This window comes from Pelodiscus sinensis, chromosome 8, assembly GCF_049634645.1.
Source record: "Pelodiscus sinensis isolate JC-2024 chromosome 8, ASM4963464v1, whole genome shotgun sequence".
In the NCBI taxonomy this organism is placed as follows: Eukaryota; Metazoa; Chordata; order Testudines; family Trionychidae; genus Pelodiscus; species Pelodiscus sinensis.
The window spans coordinates 21,698,887-21,708,453 of NC_134718.1; positions in this window are offsets into that span (position 1 = coordinate 21,698,887).

Sequence of the window (9,567 nt, forward strand, 5' to 3'; positions counted from 1 at the left end):
GGTTAAGAACTTGCCTTGGTCTGTAATCTTGGGTAGAGACTGGGTGGGCTACCCAACCCTCATGTGGGAAAGACCAGGACAATGACTCAGGACTGTTAGGGTCCAGATCCAGCTGGGAAAGAAAGCAGAAGGGCTGGGAGCCATGCTAAAGAGACCTCAGAAAAGAGTCCAGAATACCCCAGATGTGAGAGACCTGCAGAGAACATATCAGCAGGAGTTGAACGAAGCTAATTTCTCCAGACAGAAAGTTATTAACTAGCTGGTTCAGATAGAGCAGGATTTGTTGTATTCCTTCCAGGACAAGTGGTAGGAACAAGGCTTGGCTTTCCAGGAAGCATTACCCCAGGTCCAGAGGGAGAAAGATCAGAGAGCTCAGCAGAATACAAAGGAGACCAAGACAGAAACTTGAGCTGAGCAGGATACCAAACGGATCCAGACAGAGGTCAAAGTCCAACAATATATTGTGAGAACCCAGGCTAACATACTCAGTGGTCTGATTAGCAAAGAGGTCCAGACAGATTCACGCCAGCTAGGAATAGTTAAAGAGAAGGGCTGAGACAGAAAGCATGGCTCTAGGATAGGGAGTGGAAAAGTACAAGCAAGCTTTGTGAGCTCCCTTCTAAGAGAGGATGATTTGCTAAAAAAAACTGCAGCCAGCAGAAGAGGAAGTAGAGGATCTCAAGTTTAAGAATGAGTGTAGAGAATCAACAAGTATAGTGCTTTGGCCACGTGACAGGGCATCCCAAGGACAAAACCAAGAAAAGCTGCAGACCTTGGAGGACGATCCGAGAGTCAGCGGGAATGCGCGTAATCAAGAGTCCTGAGCCAACAATAACAACATCTGCCCGAGTCAACGACCTTCGAGAATGCTGTGTTGGGACTGTGAGAAAGCACAGTTTGTGAAAAGCAGGATGTAGACTTTTGGGAAGTTGAGAGGGAATAAAGATAGTTGTAATCTTGGAATAAAATGATTTCGTGCTTGCACCGGCCGGAGTCCGTGCCTTCATACATCACAAATGGCGCCTGAACAGGGCTTGAAGTGAACGAGTGATTCGAACCGGTGGTGTATCCGCAGCTGGATGGAGGATAAGCTGTTGAGAGGAGCTCCCGAAATTACTGACATCACCATTCACAGGACGAACAGGTGAGCAGCAGCGGACAGAATAACAGTATGGGGCAGTCTGCCACAAAAGAGCGAAAACTGCAGCTTGAGATCTTGCAGCGCATTGTGAAGGAACAGGGGTTTAAGGTTCCCCCTGTACAGCTGGTTCAGCTGTTGGTTTGGATACGAGACCATTGCCCGTGGTTCCCGGAAGGGGGTTCTTATGATTTGACCTTCTGGGAGAAGGTGGGCAAGGAATTGAGAACCTCTGAACATCTTGCATTATCCCTCCCAAAAGGGATCATAGTAACGTGGCGAACTGTTTATACAGCCATATGGGCATTGCATCTCGCCGAGTGGGTCCTGAAGGAAGCGTCGGCAACATTTGATCTCAGGCCATATCAGGACCCAGAGGATCCCTCGTCCCCTCCCCCAAAACCCCTCGGGGAGGATTGTGAGCCAGTGTACGCCACGGTCCCGGTCTCCCCGGAGCCTAAGGACTTGTGCCCCGGCCCTGAGGACAGTGAATCTGAGGACGGCGGGCCCGAGGACCCCTTTGACACAGGGACGGCGGTGGTTGGTGTAGGGCCTGACTCGTACCCGTCACTCGAGCCCGTCAAGGCCCTGGCAGCATCTGCGCCGACGGCGGAGCAAATTTTACAGACTCAGAGGCTACGAGCTGTTTCTCGGTCCTCGATTGTAGCCCCTCCGCCTTTTGCTCCAGCATTAGCTCCCGCTTCTTCATACAGGTCCGCAAGCCACACGGTCGCTCCATATGGGCCCCCCTTGGCGGCGCCCTCACATAATGAACAGGTAGGGGTTTTATCTGAATGCCTACGTGAGGCTCTTCGGCAAGGAGATGTGCAGCTTCTACAAGCTTTTCCAATTGTATATGCGCCCCAACGGCCCACCCGACATGAGGCTTTGCCATATGAACTCGTAAAAGAGTTGCGCAAATCTGTGAAGGATTATGGGTTACAGGCTTCTTATACGATGAATTTGGTTGCGGCTATTTCGGAATCATATGTTATGGCCCCTCATGATTGGCGTGCGCTATTACGCCTGCTACTTAGCCCGGCGCAGTATGCAGTTTGGGACACCAAGTATCGTGACGGTGTTACGTCACAAGTTATGGATAATATTACCAATGGGGTAAACGTTGGCATGGATGAACTTATAGGGCAGGGCCAATATGCTACTCCTCAGGCTCAGATGAATCGCTTGGTATTTACGCAAGCCACATCGCTGACCCTTCGAGCCTTACGACAGGTCCCTGATGCGGGCCGAAGGGACACATCTTTTGCTACGGTCTGCCAGGGCCCCCAGGAATCCTATGTGTCATTTTTGGATAGGCTCCAAACTGCCACCAACAGGCCATTATATACCATTATATAGATGACATTCTTTTTGCCACCGCTGATCAAGCGGCCCTACAGGCTTTATATGATTTGGCTTCTCGACTGTTGAGACAATATGGATTGTGTATCGCTGAGGAGAAAGTTCAAGCTGTGCCCCCTTGGAGATATCTGGGATGGAAACTTTATGAGTCTGAGATCTGCCTGCAGCCGTTGAAAATTGCCACGTCCATCACCACTTTAAATGATCTACAGAAACTTTTAGGTACCATCAATTGGATTCGGCCAACCTTGGGGGTCACTACAGAAGAATTGTCTCCATTGTTCCAACTTTTGAGGGACGACTCTGATTTGTCCTCGCATCGTGCTTTAACACCCAAAGCTGTGGCCGCATTACAACACGTAGCGGAAAAAATACAGACGGCCTTTGGTCACCGCCGAGATGCGTACCTTCCAATTCGACTATTTTTAATCTACCACACGTTTCAGCCTTATGCATTGATTGTCCAGTGGGACAACAGTCCCGTGTCCCCAAACTTATCTTTGAGCACCTTGGAGTGGCTTTGTCTTCTGCACTCCTTTTCAAAAATGGTTACCACGGCAACGGATATGCTGGCTCGTCTCATCTCTCAGGGTCATGTCCGTTGCCAACAACTCACCGGAGCGGATCCTTCTGTCCTTCATATTCCTGTGACACGCGCTGTTTTTGATTTTTGGCTGTCTCAAAGCCTTAGTTTACAGATTGCGCTGGCCGATTACTTGGGGCGGATCGAGTATACCTTGCCATGCCATCGGCTATTACAATCTTTGCCACAACTGCCTCTGCAGCCCCGGACCATGCTTTCTCATATCCCCCTCCCTGGCGCACGCATTGTATTTGTTGATGGCTCAGGGAACACAGGCAAGGCTGTAGTTGTGTGGAGGGAGGGCGATGATGCCCCCTGGAACTCGGATGTTTCTGTGTGCAAGGCTCAACCCAAATTGTTGAGCTCGCCGCAGCTGTGCATGCTTTTGAACTATTTTCGGAGGAACAGTTAAATCTTGTAGACTCGGCATATGTGTCTGGTATAGTACAGCGTTTGGAGAGCTCCTTTCTCAAGGAGGTCAATAATCGCCTCCTCTTTCAGCTCCTTTTGCAATTGTCACACCTTTTATTGGCTTGGACACACCTGTACTTTGTGGTCCATATTCGCTCACATACCACTTTACCGGGGCCCATCACGGAGGGTAATGCTGTGGCTGATGCCCTGACTATGCCAGTTGTCCGGCCCAATGTGTTACAACAAGCATGACTTTCACATGATTTTTTTCACCAGAATGCTAGATCATTAGCTCAGCAATTTTCCCTTACTAAACAGCAGGCGCAAGATGTAATTCATGCCTGTCCGGATTGCCGGTGTCTATCCGCCATACCGGTACCTAGCAGTGTTAACCCGCGAGGCCTACGGGCCAATGAACTTTGGCAGTCTGATGTGACCCATTTTTCCGAATTTGGCAGATTGCGCTATGTACATGTTACTGTTGATACCTTTTCCCACCTTATTGTTGCTACTGCCCATGCGGGAGAAAAGGCTCGTGATGTTGTTCGGCATTGGTTACATTGTTTTGCTGTTATAGGTGTTCCAATTTCTGTTAAAACTGATAATGGTCCCGCTTATCTCTCCCACAAAGTTCAGTCCTTTTTGCAGGATTGGGGTGTAAGCCACACCACAAGCATTCCACACTCCCCCACAGGCCAGGCGATTGTTGAACGCACGCACCGCACTCTCAAGACCCTTCTTGATAAACAAAAAAGGGGGAATCCAGTGGGAATGACCCCACAGGAGCGTTTGGACAAAGCTATGTATGTGTTAAACTTTTTAAATCTTTCTCATTTGTCTTTCACGGCAGCACAGCGCCACTTTGGGCGAGACTCTGCGTGGCCGGAGCTGCCACAGGTTTACTACAGACACCTGGAATCCGGACAGTGGCAAGGTCCCGTTCCATTAATCACGTGGGGATATGGGTATGCCTGTGTTTTTCTTCCCTCAGGTCCCTATTGGCTTCCTGTGCGATTTGTTAAGCCAGCCAGGATTGGTACGCCATCGGCGCAAGAGATTCAACTCAAGAATGAAGGGACTGCTGTCGATCCATAGCGACAAATCCATGACGGTCACCGCTGCATTTTTGTGGTTCCTGTGGAGCAGTTTCTGTGTGCATACTGCGACAGCACGTTTGTATTGGGCGCACATCATTGATCCCCTCGTATTCAGGCCTGTGACGTGGTGGGATCCCTCACCGCCCATCAGTAACAATGGTACCGATTGGATGGGAGGGGTGTGGATACCCCCTACAGCGGAACAGGAAACCGAGGTTGTTAATGTTACCAATGTCACCTTTGTCAATGACCTCCCATCGCTTTGCTTTTCTACCCTTTGTGACTCAGGTTGTGTGCCCATGCAGCCACAGTTGCACCTAGTGGCGCGGGAGCATGACGGAAGGGTTAACTATGCCTTACTGAGCATTCCTGGGATGCACAAAAGCGGTAATGACTCTTGGGAGCTGTATGCCCCTGATTTGCCCCGCTGCATGATAAAGAGGATATCAGCGGACGCGGCACCAGTTTGGCAGGCATGTCGTGGTACTCCGGGGCGAATTTGGCACGGTTGTGGATTGGGGCCCTCACGGTATGCTGTGGGATAAAGTGGACAATCGCACTGTCCCCTTCGGCCGGTAAAATCATAGCCTTTCGTGGCATGGGGGAGGCTCTGCCGGTCCTGTGTTACAATTTATTACTAATGGGGATAATGCCACGGCCTCCACGTTACATAAGGGGGTGTGGTGGATAGGGTTAGCATTTATGGGTTATAATCTAGGGAGTTTGATTTTAGAGAATTATACATCTAACTATATTAAGCAGCAAGATAATAGTGTTATGGTTTGTACTTTGCATCCATATGTTTTTGCCTTGGCAAAAAATGCAAGTTTTAAGAGATGTAATTTTTTCATTCTTGTTATTTTGTTATGTTGTCTGAGGTGCGATATAAGATCTGCATTTCCATGAGTGATAATGTAACCTTTGTGTTCCCTCTTTGACGACACCCTGAGTTATGGATTCCTGTTAACCTAAGAGGTACTAGGCACAGGTTGTAAGCACATTCCAGAGAACACCTTATGAAGAAACATCTTGGTACCAGGACACACCTCACAGATAACAGGAACACACCAGCCTAGGTTCAGGATAGGGTCTAAACTGACAGCATGATAGTAATCCAAACCCCATGTACAAGGTAATGGATTTATCTAGGTACGTCAGGAGTGATGTGTAACTTGTTTGTACCTGTGTATAAAAATACACCCCAAAGAGTTGTCTTTGTCCAGTTGAGGAGGCAGTGTGTATCCCTGGCAGTGACTGTGCTGAGACCATTGTCAGGGACTACATATGCATAGTGGTTCAGTAGAGTCTACTGACAGCTACAGTACTATTATATTTTGTTTGACAATAAAGTTGGCCTGGTACCTTCAATCCTGGTCTTTGGGAGCTCCCAGGGACTCTGTTGTGTCAACTACTTGCGCAAAGTCAACCCTACACACAGGAAGAGCATATGCACACAGCTGAATAGTTATCATCATTGAAGGAGCAGGAGACCTGTCAGGATACCATACCAGTGCCTCCTGACTACTACAGCAATTTGAAAGCACATACATGTAAGCCAAATTTAGCAATTGGACAACCAATAAAATCAGTCATAAATAACATCTTAGGATTCTGCTCATAGTCCTTCAGTCTATAACTTAGAAAGGTACAGGACAGAGGTGAAATTTTCCACTTTGTTCTTATCTTTGAGAATCTTCTATCTTAACTTGTTCATAATTCAGAGAATAATTTGCATAATGCCTTCTGTTTCTGCAAACATTCTTGCCAGATAACCTCAATGGAATGTGTCTGAAGAGCAAATACAAATGAGGCCTGAACAAGGAGAAGTAAATTCACAAAGCTTGAACAAAAATCAATAGAATTTTTATTGCAGTATTTCCTCACCTCTGTTAAGGTCTAATCCAAAATACACTGAAATCAATGGAAACACTCTTAGTCATCATCTTCAAGTGACTTTTGCAGACAAGGAAAAGGTCCAATTTTATGTGTAGTAATAACAGTTGTCACAAGGAAGATTCCTTTATGGTTCTATTTCATCCTCATGTCTAAGTCTTACAGAATACAGTAAAACTCCAATAGTCCGGCATCCAATTGTACGGCACTCCCGATAGTCCAGCATCAAAATGGCAAGAGCCTGGTGAGTGAGCTTCAGCAAAAAAAGAGTCACAAGGCAACAGCGGCAGCAGCTGAACCAAGCAAAACCGGACGAGACCTAGTCAGTCTGCCACTGGTATTGTGTGATGCTGGACAGTGCTTGTGCTACAATAAAAAGGGTTAAAAACACTGTATATACTGTATATATATATAACCAGTTTATGTACCTCCTGATAGTCCGGCATATTTGATAATCTGGCACCACATAGGTCCCAAAGGTTCCAGATTATCAGAAGTCTACTGTACTAGAATAATTGTTTTTCTTCTGTATCTTCCTCCCAAAAAAACCACTCACCTCAAATACCTGTCAGCCACCCTGATCCCTGAATAATACTTACTCTCTGGCTACGTCTACACTGGCCACAATTTCCGGAAAAGCCATGCAAATCAGGTAAGTCAGGATAGGGAAATCCGCGGGGGATTTAAATATCCCCCGTGGATTTAAATAAACATGTCCGCCACTTTTTTTCCGGCTTGGGGAAAAGCCGGAAAAAAAGCGTCTAGACTGGCGCGATCCTCCGGAATAAAGCCCTTTTCCGGAGGATCTCTTATTCCTACTTCAAAGTGGTCAGTGCTGGGCATTGTGGGACAGCTGCTGGGGAACTGGTCATATCGATTTAAGAGTGTTGACATTTGTGCTTCATTTACTTCAATACATCAGCAATGACTCAGCACTGCTTGGTAAGTGACTACTATGACAATGAAATGGAGAGCTTATGCTAGTGATAGACAAATGTAAGTGTAATACATGCACAACTAGGTTGATGCAAGGTGGCTTATATTGACCTAACCCTGTAGTGTAGAACAGGCTGCCCTGATGCTCTTTGGTTGTAGGATTGTTTTTATTGGCTGGTATTCAGTCTATTACACTCATATTCTTTCAAAGGTAAAATAAAAGTGTACAATATATTTTGTAGTACTGGCTATGGACAAACCTTTAGCAATGTGCCATCATTCTCAGGCGACAGCTCATTTGTTAAATGTAAACAGCCTGCGCATCCCCCCTCTCTGTTTTTATTCCCAGCATCTCCTATAAATGCCATATAAATTATATTTTACATTATTTACTACACTGACATCTTCATCTGTTAAGTTTTCATAACAGATTTAATTTGAATGAATTGGTCTGTTTGGCTACGTCTACACTGGCCCCTTTTCCGGAAGGGGCATGTTAATTTCAGCTATCGTAATAGGGAAATCCGCGGGGGATTTAAATATCCCCCGCGGCATTTAAATAAAAATGTCCGCCGCTTTTTTCCGGCTTTTAGAAAAGCCGGAAAAGAGCGTCTACACTGGCCCCGATCCTCCGGAAAAAGCGCCCTTTTCCGGAGCGCCCTTTTCCGGAGGCTCTTATTCCTACTTCAAAGTAGGAATAAGAGCCTCCGGAAAAGGGCGCTTTTTCCGGAGGATCGGGGCCAGTGTAGACGCTCTTTTCCGGCTTTTCTAAAAGCCGGAAAAAAGCGGCGGACATTTTTATTTAAATGCCGCGGGGGATATTTAAATCCCCCGCGGATTTCCCTACTACGATAGCTGAAATTAACATGCCCCTTCCGGAAAAGGGGCCAGTGTAGACGTAGCCTTAATGTTTTATCATCATTTAACTCATTTAATATGAAAGCAAATAATGTATCATTGTATTTCTGATTTTAACCAAATTATTGTATTTAATAACGACTAGCTAGATAATGTATTTTGTTTCTTTGATGATTATGTATATTCCTTCCTATGAAAAGACTATCATCTCAATGAGCAACAGAATTCTGAATGTTGCAAAACCATGTTTTAGTGTATAGATAATCCTTACTTATCAAAAGTGAAGTTTGTATTTCGATAACATTACAAAGTAAAAAATTGCAAAAACTGAGCCTGGTTACTCTCTCTAAATCAGAAGACAATACAAAATGTAAATGAATGCATGTTAGAATAGAAAGAAAGCACAAATATTAGCAAAGTGATTGCTCCTGGAATGGAATGATTGTTTAATACACCAATAGGTTATTTAACCATCTGTAGGAAACTTGAAATATCCTTTCTGGAATTTAGATGACTTTTTACTGCACAAGAAATCTAAATCATGATGTGACTCTGCATAGGGCAACGAAAAGGAAGGCAAAGAGTTTCCTGTGTCCCTTCTAATCTTTTCCATCCATGTGTGGATTTTCTCCATCCATCTGCAGAATAAATTTTTATGTGTACTGAGGCATGTGTGAATGTGTATCACCAGTAGAAACAAAAACTTAGTCTGCTAATCAGCTGGGTAGCATATAAATCTCTCCTGAGTGGTCACACAAATTAGCAGGAACAGTGGTAATTTCCCAGTTTCCAATGAAGCATCTCCCTGTCTGGATACCGCTAGATAACACTTGCCTAAGATGAGTTATTCTCAGTACTGAGTTGTTATTGAGTTAGGGGGCAGTTTTGTCATATGGTCCACAAATCCACAATATAGTGTACTGTTCTTTACTATATTTTCAACAAATTTCCTTTTTCTGAAATTAGATTTACTGGCAATAGAAAGGGAAAACTGAAGAGAGCAAAATAGGATTTTATAGCAGGACCATGGCTATTGCTGGATCCCTGGCCTTGGCTGGCCAGGTTCAGAAGTGCAGCCCAATCCAGGCTGGTGGCATAGTGGGAAGCACAGACTTGGTCGGGACTGGCAGCAGGAAGCGTAGCTCCAGTCAGGGCTGAGGGCAGCAGGGCCAGTGAGTCATCAGGGCCTGCAGCTGAGCACGTAGCCTGGACCAATGCCAGTGGCGGAAAGCACAGCCCTAGCCAGGCTGGAGGCAACAGGGTTGGACCCCGGCTGGGGCTGGCAT